This window comes from Saccopteryx leptura, chromosome 9 (genome assembly GCF_036850995.1).
Source record: "Saccopteryx leptura isolate mSacLep1 chromosome 9, mSacLep1_pri_phased_curated, whole genome shotgun sequence".
Taxonomy (NCBI): domain Eukaryota; kingdom Metazoa; phylum Chordata; class Mammalia; order Chiroptera; family Emballonuridae; genus Saccopteryx; species Saccopteryx leptura.
In genome coordinates, this window is record NC_089511.1 from 55,027,158 (window position 1) to 55,039,473 (window position 12,316).

Below are 12,316 nucleotides of genomic sequence, written 5' to 3' on the forward strand. Positions count from 1 at the left end.
TTTTCTCATAATTTGCTGTTTAATGTGTCCCATAAATTTTATATTTTTAGTTATTATTTTTAATTTTAAGGAGCTATATTTAACTTGTTTCATCATGTTATTTTATTCTAAAATTTTGCTACCTTCTTATTGATATTTAGAAATATGCCATTGTTACATAATGTTTTATTCTATTTTGTGTCTACATTTTATAATTTATTAATCTAATGGGTCATTTTTAACATCCAGTATTTTACTTGGTGCTTTATTTTCTTGCTAATTTTGTACCTTTTCAGTATTAAATGTTCATTTTTAATTGTAGTTTATTTATAAAAATTTTAAGTCATGTATATTAGACAAATGAGGGCATCATCAACTAGTATATATGTTAAATTATGTGCATACTGGGAATATTTTTCAGACCACAATTTATTATTACTGTAAATGTCATTGTGGGCTGCCTAGTATTTCTGAATTTTTAGGAGTAAACATTTTCTTTGTCAAAACCATCATTCCATTTCTATGTTGCTGTTGAGTGAATATATCATCATAATCATCATCATCATTATTATTATAGTTGTGATTTGTGAAGGTCTTTATACATGAAGACTATTGATCCTTTGAAATATTACAAATATTTTTTTTGAATTGCACAGGAATCTTTTGTATTTTTTAATTCCTTGTAAGGTAGAGTGGGGAAAACCACAACTTTGGTGCTAGACTACAGTGTTCAAAACCTAGATGACACTTTCTATAAAAAACTTTGGCGAGTTAATTCAGCACCTGCTACGTTCTATGTATGGAAAAAACAGTACCTACTATCTAAGGTCCTTCAGGATCAAATGATATTTTTATTTGCATAAGTTTACTTCATATACCTAAAGTGCTTAGAACAATGCTCAGCACATATTAAGCTTTATTAAGCTTTATATGACTGTTACCTATGGTAAGGATGATGGCAAATGACATATGTGGAGCCACTATATTTATTTAGTCTTGTTTGGTAATCAAGAATTTGTACAGAACTAAGCTTTTTTTTTTTTTGTATTTTTCTGAAGTTGGAAACGGGGAGGCAGTCAGACAGACTCCCGCATGCGCCCTATCGGGATCCACACAGCACGCCCACCATGGGGCGATGCTCTGCCCATCTGGGGCATTGCTCTGTTGCAAACAGAGCCATTCTAGTGCCTGAGGCAGAGGCCACAGAGCCATCCTCAGCACCTGGGGTCAACTTTGCTCCAATGGAGCCTCGGCTGCAGGAGGGGAAGAGACAGACAGAGAGGAAGGAGAGGGGGAGGAGTAGAGAAGCAGATGGGCACTTCTCCTGTGTGCCCTGGCCAGAAATTGAACCCAGGACTCCTGCACTCCAGGTTGATGCTCTACTGCTGAGCCAATTGGCCAGGGCCTAGAACTAAGTCTTTATTTGGAAAACATATAAACCAAAATTTCCAACTTCTTGTAGAGGTTGAAAACTTTCAGTAAAGATCTCTTGGATAAAAAATATAGTTCAAGTGGCTCAGAATTAATTATGATATATTATTCTAAAGTCATAATTATTTTGAAAGTCTAAAGTTTTTTGATAAAAAAACATACCACCAAGTTGATTTTTATTGTTAATGTATAAATAGAATATAACAGTCCACTTTTTATGGTTTCTAAACTCTGATGATTTCCCTAAGATGCTATTGTCCTTCTTAAGCCAGTGTACGATCTACTATGAAAGCCTAATCCACCTTCCTTCCCATCTACCCACTGAATTCATGTGTCTTTTCAGAAGTCTTGTCAGATGTTTTCTTTGTTGGTCTCTCCATGTTGTTGTTTCATTTGAAAGGCCTTCATTTTTTAATTGCACGATAATCCTATAAATCAGTGGTCTCCAACCTTTTTTGGGCCATAGACCAGTTTAATGTCAGAAAATATTTTCACAGACCGGTCTTTAGGATAGGATGGATAAATGTATCACATGACCAAGACAAGCATCAAAAGTGAGTCTTAGACAGAATTAACAGAGGGAATCTGGTCATTTTTAAAAAAAGAAAACATCATTCAGACTTAAATATAAATAAAACAGAAATAATGTAAGTTATCAATATTTATTCTTCTTCTTCAGACCAGTACCAAATGGCCCGCAGACCGCTACTGGTCCGCAGCCCGGGGGGTTGGGGACCACTGCTATAAATGTCATCATTTTTACTGACCAGGGATACCCATTTTGACTCCATTGTCCAGCTGTGAGTTGCATGTTCTTTCACTGCCTGTTTAAATCTTGAATATGTTGCTTTAACTTCAGGAATTCTTTTCGTGCGTGATCAATCCTATGAACTAGATTTCATTTCATACTGAGCAATTCAATTGGTTGACAGGCCGCCAGTTTTTCAAAGTCATTTTTCATGTCAGTTTCAAAACCAGAATTATGCGGAGTTGCCAGGTAGCGCATGTAATTTTTAGTAGATTGGTATCTGTGCATTTCCTCCTCCATCAGCACGTGACCACTTCCCCATACTCCAGCGCTTCATAACCTTAGTCAAAATAGGCAGTGCATACACCAAAACCTCTCTAGCCACCAAACCCATGCCCGCCATTTTTAAATTCCGGATACATTATTTTTAACACTTCCAAATCTGTAACTCTCTGGTTCCCCAATTTTATTCTTGTGCTCCTTATTGATTACCCATATTGAGAAGGCCCTGAGTTAATTTTTACTACCAATTTCCCTAGGGTTCTCAAAACAGAGGAGCAACTTCTGAGGATGTAGAAGACTTCAATAAAAGAGTTGACTTTAAAGCTTCCTGGATTGTTCCTCATTTCAACTTATCCAGAGAATCTGCAGATTCCTTTATGTTAGCCCATGACTTTGTTTAAATAGATAATATTTTTTAAAACATTCCATCCAGATATATAAATTTATATATAAATATATATAATTATATATATTTAGTTTAGTTTATTATCTATATTATATAATATATATATAGAGAGAGGAGTATCCAATATATCACATAGCTGTTTTATATATTTTCCTGATATTTTTATTTGATTCTTTTCTAGTTTATTGATACATTGTCTTGATTTCAGGTTGACCAGCAATAAGCAAGAAATCTCAAAGCTTCAACAGATATCCTTTTCAACTAGGTCTTTTTTCAGGTTGATTATGATCTAACTGCATTTAAAAACAAAACAAAACAACAAAAAAACACCTCCTTTTAAAAAGAACCCCATAATGTTATTTAATTTATTTATTTATTTTGAAAAAACAGCAACTCTTGTAAAATGTAGATCTCTATGCACAGTGTTCCACTTGGGAAAGTTAGGCATTTTATGGATTAGGAATACCATAAATTCTAGTAAATACTTACACATAGTTCTTTCTTTCTTGGGATCTATTCATTCTGAAATATCTCACAGAGGGGATCCTGTGAAATACCCTGTGAAGAATTAAAAAAAGAACCTGTATACCACTGTGATAATTCAACCTGCTTTATGGAAGAATAAATAGCATGTACAATGACAGACTGCTAAAAACAGGTAGGATCCTAGGTTTTTAATTTTTTTCAAGATGTATTGCAATGTGGAAATTGTCAGAAAATATTTCTGAGATGATCTTTTTTTCACTCTTCATATACCAGAGTATCTCCTGACTTTGCTTGTGCCTTGTAAGCACAATCTCTATTATGCTTCTGCTATTAACAGATTAGGAATGCTATCATGATCTCAAAGATTGCTAAGTGATGAGACTTCATCTAATAAAATGTTCGCTAGAGGACAAATTATCATTTTTTAAACAGAGGAAGATATGTTCTCAAAATATGTCTCCTGATCTTTTTTGCCAATATTTCATATTTTCTTATGACTGCTACTTACTATTACAGCCATTAAGACAAGTTAAGCTTAGAAGTAATTGTGTTCTAATTATGATTTTTAGAGCATTAGCTCAGCATTCAAACATACCGCTGTAATATTTAGTTGAATAGACTGAAAAGGATACACATAAAATATGTGCCAATGCTGATAATGAATATAAGTAGACTAATTAATATGTTGTTGAGATTGTATGTAACGAGGATAGTTATCTATTTCTGCATCTAGTTTTGCAACATCAGTGTAACAAAACATATTATTTTTGTTGTTATTGAGGATAGACATGTATCTCTTTATGATAATTAAATACACATAAACTAAAAAACTTTAAAAAGTAAGTTGTAGCTATAAAGTTTATAGAACATATATATGCATTAATTTGATATTATATAATTTAATTTTAATTTAATGTTATATTTTTACTGTGTTAATGATTACCCTATTTTTTTATTATTTTACCATCATTCAGACCTGATTATTATTTATACATTTTGGATGAGTCTGATGTGCTCAAAATTATCATCTCTACCCATATCAACAATATTACTGTCGATATATGAACCAAACATTAATTAAGATAGTTTAGCCAGAATCAAAGAGAATTTCAAATTTAAATATCTCTCATTTGAAATATATTTACAAACTTTACAAGAATTTTTATTAATAAGTTGACAAGACAAATTTAAAATAACACCGGAGACAGCCATAATGTTTTGATGGTTTCTAATTCTTGAATCTCTTGTTTCACATCTCAGAAAGAATACAGCCATTCCTGTAAACCTGAGGAGTCTCCCAAGTCTGAGCCCTCCTGATAGCACACAGTGCCTGAGGCTGCTTCAATTTTATACCCCATTTAACACTTCAATTCTAGGCTAAAACTTCATTTTAGTCTGCAGTGTTAAATTTCCAACATCCACCTGATTTGGACCATGGCCTGGATGAAATGCTCATCAAAGATAGCTGGGGCAAATCTAGGTTTCAATGCCTAAGAGGAGTGAGAGCTCATCAGTTTATGACTGTGAAAACCTTAATTGATTTTTAAAACTAAGGACCATAAAACTACACAAAGGGAACTTTCCTTCCAGAGGAGCTACAAAATACACTCTGAAAATAGTGGGAGTTTCACTAACAGATATGGCCCATCAATGACTGATTAATATAAAATACCAAAAGGAGCTATTGGGAGAAAAATTGTACATAGATGGTGTAAAGGGAAACTATATAAATATAAAATTCAGAAAAGTGCCTGATCTGTGTTGGTACAGTGGATAAAGTGTTGACCTGGAATTCTGAGGTGCCGGTTCAAAACCTTGAACTTGCCTGCTCAAGGCAGATGTGGAAGTTGATGTTTTCTGCTCCCCCCCCCCCATCCTCTCTAAAATGAATAAATAAAAATCTGAAAAAAATTTAGAAAAGTATACCAAGAATAAGGATTGTCAACTTACTTTGGAGAGGATGATAAGTCCTGAGAGATAAACATGGACCCTATATTAGATTTTGTTTGGAGTGGCCTTTCAGATCATGGCTTAGTTTTCTCAGGATTGTTTAATGGTGTTATCATTGTGCTGACTTCACCGGCATTATGTACAGACATGCAGAATCCATAATCAGAAGGGCCCTGTGCTTGATTTAATGTTCTGCTGTTGCTGCCTTGAAAGTTTTCAAAATTGCTAAGGTCTCCCAAACTGTCATTTTATACTGAGTCCCAGAAACTATGTAATAAGTCTTGCTTCTTCCATAAAACAAATTATATTAAAAAGAAAAAATCAATGTGTAAAATATCAGTTGGATGAGGCATATTTCTCCTAAATTGTGGATTGACAGGCAGGGAAAGGAATAAGGACAGAATCCAGGAATAACCATGCTGTAATTCTCAAGACTTATAAGATTATCATGTTAAGTTGATTTATTTAACACAACATAGTTGGATCTTGAGAATATCATGCTAAATGAAATAAATCAAAGAGAAAGAATTAAGAAGCACATAATTTCACTTATATGTGGGTATTAACACTAAAAGCAACAAATGAACAAACAAGGAAAACAACAAAAACTCAGACACAGATAACACCACAGCTGTTACCAGAGGGAAGGGGTGTGAGGGTTAAGGCAAAGAGGGTCCAATATTACTATGGTGACAGAATATTTGACTTTGGATAGTGGGTACACAGTGAAGTATATATCATACATGATGGACCATAAAATTATACACTTGAAGCCTATATAATCTTATTAACCAATGTCATCCAATATATTTAATTTTTTAAAAATGGCATGCAGGTACCATTTTTTTTGTTGTTGTTATTTAAAATCATAGTTTTTGGGTTTCTACAATAAACCCACATTTTAGTGAGGGAAAGACAGCATTATTTGATGTTAAGTGCTTTTAAAGTTCTTTTTTCTAAAAATTAAGCACAATGAATATATAGCAGCATAGTATGGTTTCACATGAAATTAGCAAGATAGTTTATAGCTAGGCATTTATTTTCCCAGAGCAAAGACATCAAAAAGATGATTTTTCTATAAATGACAAGCAAAGTAAATGGAACTAATAGAAGTAATCTACTTGACAATGTGGAGATTTCAAGAGATAGATAAAGCCAATCAGTCCTCTTTGGAAAAAAAAAAATGAGGATTTATATAAAAATGTCAATTGTATAGATAATAGAGCTATTAGACAGGGTATATACGAAAAAGGTAAGATATTATTGATTCTTTATGAGCTGCTTTTTTGGGGGGTATTTTTCTGCAGTTGGAAATGGGGAGACAGTCAGACAGACTCCCACATGAGCCTGACCGGTATCCACCCAGCATGCCCACCAGGGGGCGATGCTCTTCCCATCTGGGGCATTGCTCTGTTGCAACCAGAGCCATTCTAGCACCTGAGACAGAGGCCATAGAGCCATCCTCAGCGCCCTGGCCAACTTTGCTCCAATGGAGCCTTGGCTGCAGGAGGGGAAGAGAGAGACAGAGAGGAAGAAGAGGGGGAGGGGTGGAGAAGCAGATGGGCGCTTCTCCTGTGTGCCCTGGCCGGGAATTAAACCCAGGACTCCTGCACGCCAGGCCGACGCTTTACCACTGAGCCAACCGGCCAGGGCTGCATTTTTTGAACATTATTAAACAGGGAGATGATTATTTCTCCATTATAGTAATGAAGATCTTCTACTTTTAATTGAACATGTCTTTTAAGGTACATAGAGTCTAGTAAGCCACATGCACTTAGAAGAACTAAAACAAAAATTTAGTTTATCATTCTTTACTTAAATTCACATTTATAAATTGTCTTTTCATGACCACCTCAGGGTTCTGCTTCAATTCAATATTAAACCATGTACAATCAAATATTAATGAGAAAAGTCAAATCCAGTTACATTTTAGGTTGAAATGTAGTCAGTTCTTCCATAGCGATAATATAATTACAGAATTAATTTTGAATTGCATAATAAATTTTTAAAAGTTAACTTGTCCATAATAGGCTGTAGCTAGATGTTAAATAAGATAATGATGGGGAGCAAAGACCATAAAACTGCAATGTATTAGCAATGTGATATAGGAATGCTTTAGTCAGTATAATACTATGAGACTACTAAATACATAGTAAAAATTAATTATTTTCTCCAACACTTTTCTTTCCCTAACATCTCCAACATAGCCTCCTTTTGTACTCCAACAAATGAGTGATCCATAAATTAAGAGGCCATGTTTAATGAGGGGCATGGGAGTGTAAAATAATGGTATCATAGGAAAGAATTTAATATACCACCGGTAACTCCTTACTTGTCTTTGATTTGTTTAATTTTATTCACTCCCCCATAATTCCATCAAAACAATGATTTCTAAACTCTTTAATGACCTCATGGTACTAAATTTAAAGGTCTTTTTTTCTTACCATACTTTAGTACTGCAAGTGCTGCATTTCTAACAATACACTTTTTTTAAAAAATGAGACTCTTACCTTCTCAGACACTATAATGCCGTTACCAATGTCTCTTGCCATTAATATTTATTTTCCTTGGGAAGTTCATTCTATTTTTTTTTTAATGAAAGATTATTCCTGGCATTTAGTACTATAACTTTATCAAAAGAAATGTCATCCATGCTTAATACTCCATTCATCATGGATATGACAATAACCCAAACATGTGTACCTCTGAAATATTCATCTCTGTGGATTAAATCCATATATTTGAAATTTAAAACTTAGATTTTTCAAAGACTGTGAAAACATACATAAAAAAAGACTCATAGTCATTATTCCATTTTGTATTCCACCAATAAAATGAACAAAAGACTATGACCTTATTCCAGAATTTTCTCATTTAATAAGTTTTATAACTATATATTAAAAAATGCACTACTGGAATCTTAGTCTAATTTCTGATATTTTTCTTATCCATACTTCCCATTTTTAAACCATTCTTCTCAGCAACAAATACTCCAGTCCAAACAGACATCATTCTTGCTTGGACTAATAAAATATATTTATAAAGATAATGTCTATGTGAACTTTTCCTGACCCTGTTCTCCAGTCTCCAGCAGAACAATCATTTAAAAATTCAAACTCAGACTGATCAGTGGTGATGCAATGGATAGAGTGTTGACCTGGGCAAGGTCGCAGCTTTGAAACGCCAAGGCTGATGGCTTGAGGACAGGATCATCCACATGATCCCATGTTGCTGACTTGAGCCCAAAGATTGCTGGCTTGAAGTCCAAGGTTGCTGGCTTGAGCAAGGGGTCACTTGTTCAGCTGCAAATTACCCCACCAAGGCAGGTATAAAAAGCAATCAATGAACAATTAAAGTGACACAACTAAGAGTTGAAGCTTCTTATCTCTCTCCCTTCCTGTCTTTCTCTCTCTAAAAATAAATAAATAAATAAATACATACATTATACTCAATACTTTAATTTCCCTATTTAAACAAACAATAGCTACCTCTTATTCCTATGATCAATATGAAGTTACTTAATATGGCTACCTGTGAAGCCCTGCACCTCAATTCCTTATCTTCAACCCTGTTGCTTGCTTTCATTGACACTTACATATCAGATTCTTTATACAATCTGAGCCTTTGCACATGCTGTTTCTTCAATCTTCAGTAAATGTACTGCCTCCTCATCTTTGGTTTTCACCTAGTGATCTCCTACTTAGTCTTCAGACCTCAGCTTAAATATCATTTCTTCATTAAAGATTTTCTTTTCTCATTTGTTCTACTTCAGAATAGACTGAGCCCAGTAATTTTTAATCTATATAAAATTATTTTAAAAAAATAAAAATATTGAATAAATTTTATTTGCAAGAATTAACTGATAAATACAGGGTGGGGCAAAGTAGGTTTATAGCTGTATGTGAAAGTTTATTTTTACATTATTAATAATTACTGTATTATTTTTCATATGAACAACCATAAACCTATTTTTGTTCCACCCTTTAGGGGTCGTCAATCTTTTTATAAAAACGCCCACTTTTGCAGTGCTGGTCAACTGGTCCCTACCAGACAACCAAATGGCACTGTGATTGGCCCACCATGAAAGCTGGACTGCCCACTAGTGGGCAGGAGGGACCAGGTTGACCAGCACTGCAAAAGTGGGCAGTTTTTATAAAAAGTTTGACGACCCCTACATCAGGCTTCTTCCTTTCCTTAGTCTTTCCTTTCTTCTTCCCCTTCTTTTTTTCTTATTCCTTCATAACTGCCCATTTCCCTGTTTTTCTTTTCCAGTTACAATTCAGTACTTCACACAGAGATTTGTGCATCTTAGATGCTTAATAAATTTTGTTGAATGAATGAATGAATCTGAATAATTAAGTCTTATCACACTTTTAACATGTTCTTATTTTTTAAGTGAGAGGAGAGGAGATAGATTCTCACATGCTCCCCAACTGGGATCTACCTGGCAACCTCTGTCTGGGGCTGATGTTCAGACCAACTAAGCTATCCTCAGTGCCGAGGCTGACAATTTAACCAATCAAGCTACTTGCTGTGAGAGGGGAAGAAAGAGAGAAGGGGGAGAGAAAAGCTAAAAGAAGAAGATGGTTGTTTCTCATGTGTGCCCTGACTGGGGTTTATACCTGGGATGTCCACATGCCAGGCTGATGCTCTATCCACTGAGCCAGCCAGCCAGAGCCAACTCTTTCTAGTTATATAATTGGGCAAAGTTATTTAATCTCTATGCTTCTCTGCCAGTGGTCTGTCAAATAGAATAAGAAATAGGATGTCTACTGAAAGAGCTGTTTTGGAAACTAAGTATAAAAAAACTAACTCAAAAAGTACTATGTAAACCTAAAAGTTGCAAGAAATATAACTATTATTATCACACCTTGAATATCTATCACTATCTGCTATAAAATGTGAACATGAAACTGAATCCTATATAAAAAATAATTTTAATGCCCTGATGTTTTAGAATTAAACAAAATTTTGACTATGTTCTTACCACAGAATTCTCTTCTGAAACCCAGAGAGATTGCAGTGAATGCTCTAGTCCAGTGGTCTCCAAACTTTTTTGGGCCATGGACCGGTTTAATGTCAGAAAATATTTTCACGGACCAGCCTTTAGGGTGGGATGGATAAATATATCACATGACCGAGACAAGTGTCAAGAGTGAGTCTTAGATGGATGTAACAGAGGGCATCTGGTCATTTTTTAAAAATAAAACATCCTTCAGACTTAAATATAAATAAAACAGAAATAATGTAAGTTATTTATTCTTTCTCTGTGAACCGGTACCAAATGGCCCACGGACAGATACTGGGCTGCGGCTCGGGGGTTGGGGACCACTGATCTAGTCATCTGAGCAGTTAGTACAAATCTCATACAACACAGAAGTATCTCTATGGTCTTCTAATGAAAACATTTGGTTCTTTTATGAGTCATGTGTACTTTAAAGAGTTGCTCAGGGCTATACTATTGAAGTTAAAGATTTTAAGAGATTGTTTCAAACTGTCCTAGGGGGCAGTTAAAAAAGCCATTACTTCAATAAATAGTATGAACTATATATTAAGAGTGCACTCAATTTTGTTTTGTTCTCAAGTAAAGTTCTCAACAGGAAATCAGGATGAAGTTCACGATGAGAAAACCATTTTCTCAAAGGAAATAAAAATATTATGAAGTAAAACATTCAGAATCTGTGCCATTTTTCTCAAAAGAGTGATGTATAGTCATAAATGTAGACTTTATTCCAAAATTATAATATAAAATGACTCTACAACTCTGACCCCTTTATTTGTCTCTTTAATTTCTTTATTGGCACATATAAGGAGTTTTTAACTAATGTGCTACAAGAATTTTAAAAAACATGTAATACCTGACTATTTAGTCAGGGGCATTGACATCTTCTTACATTTCAATTTTTAAAAAAGTGACATATTTAAGCTGTCTGGTGTGAATGAATCAGAATTATACTTATTTTTTGTCAAATTGGAAAAATGTATATTTTGTGGTGTGCCACAGGATTTTAGTGATTAGTTTATTTGTGCCACGAGACAGAAAAGGTTGAAAATCACCGGTATATACTGAAAATTGACTTCAATCTGTCACCCAATCTGTTTTATCATAGAAAAAATGTTAAGGTATCTCTCCTGTACTATCCCAGTGTTTTAATTCTCTACCTGTTTGTTGTTTTAGGATTTTGATACTTTCATTTTGCTTTTCAAGCCCAATGTATCTAGACTGCTATTGGGCAGGAATGAAAGACAATAATCATGGGGTAGTTACAACAACATCAAAATGAATGCCAAAAGTCTCTGTGCATTTCTTTAGGGACACTGTGTAGTTTGTGCAATGCTAACCTCTGGCTCATTCTAAATATTCATGGGAAAACAGAGTTTAGATAAAAAGAAGAAATGGTCAACAGATGTTATAAACAGCAGGAGGATCGTAGATTTTGAAAAACAAAGAAGGAAAATGTGATTCTCTCAAATTCTAATATAGAAAAAATTAAATGTTAATTAGAGTTCAATAGTTTTCTTACCTCTAAATATATTGAGTTTCCAATATTTATTTTCTACAATTCTCTTGTACTCTAAACACAAAGATAGACTATGTGTTCTATATAGACATAGATAAAAATATTAAATTCTCTTATCACAAACTAGAGTTAAACTTGTTAATTTTTTTATATATACATGCACACAGTGTTAAGTGTATATTATATAAAACATATATAGCATTTACATGCTATACATGCATTCTACAAATTGTTTTTAGCATGTATTTTTATTTAAGAAGACAGCACAAACTAATTTTATATTAAACAATATTATTTCATAACATCGTGTTCAATGCATAATGACATTTAACTTAAAATGTACCTTTTAAGTTTAATTCTCCTTTGTTAGAATTGTAGAATGTTCTGCTATTTTTTCCCTTTTCACCCTAGTATATAGATATCTTGGATTAAGTCTTTGTTTCTATCCAATATTATTTCTTTTGGATAAATTTCTATAGCAGAGATGCTTGTAGAAAGCGAGGTGGGACATGG

At 33.9% G+C, this 12,316-nt stretch overlaps 1 pseudogene; it reads right to left on the reverse strand.

The window, feature by feature from the left end:
* Positions 1–1,749: 1,749 nt before the first annotated feature.
* LOC136381286 (pre-mRNA-splicing factor SPF27-like) lies at positions 1,750–2,561 on the reverse strand (annotated as a pseudogene).
* Positions 2,562–12,316: the final 9,755 nt, after the last annotated feature.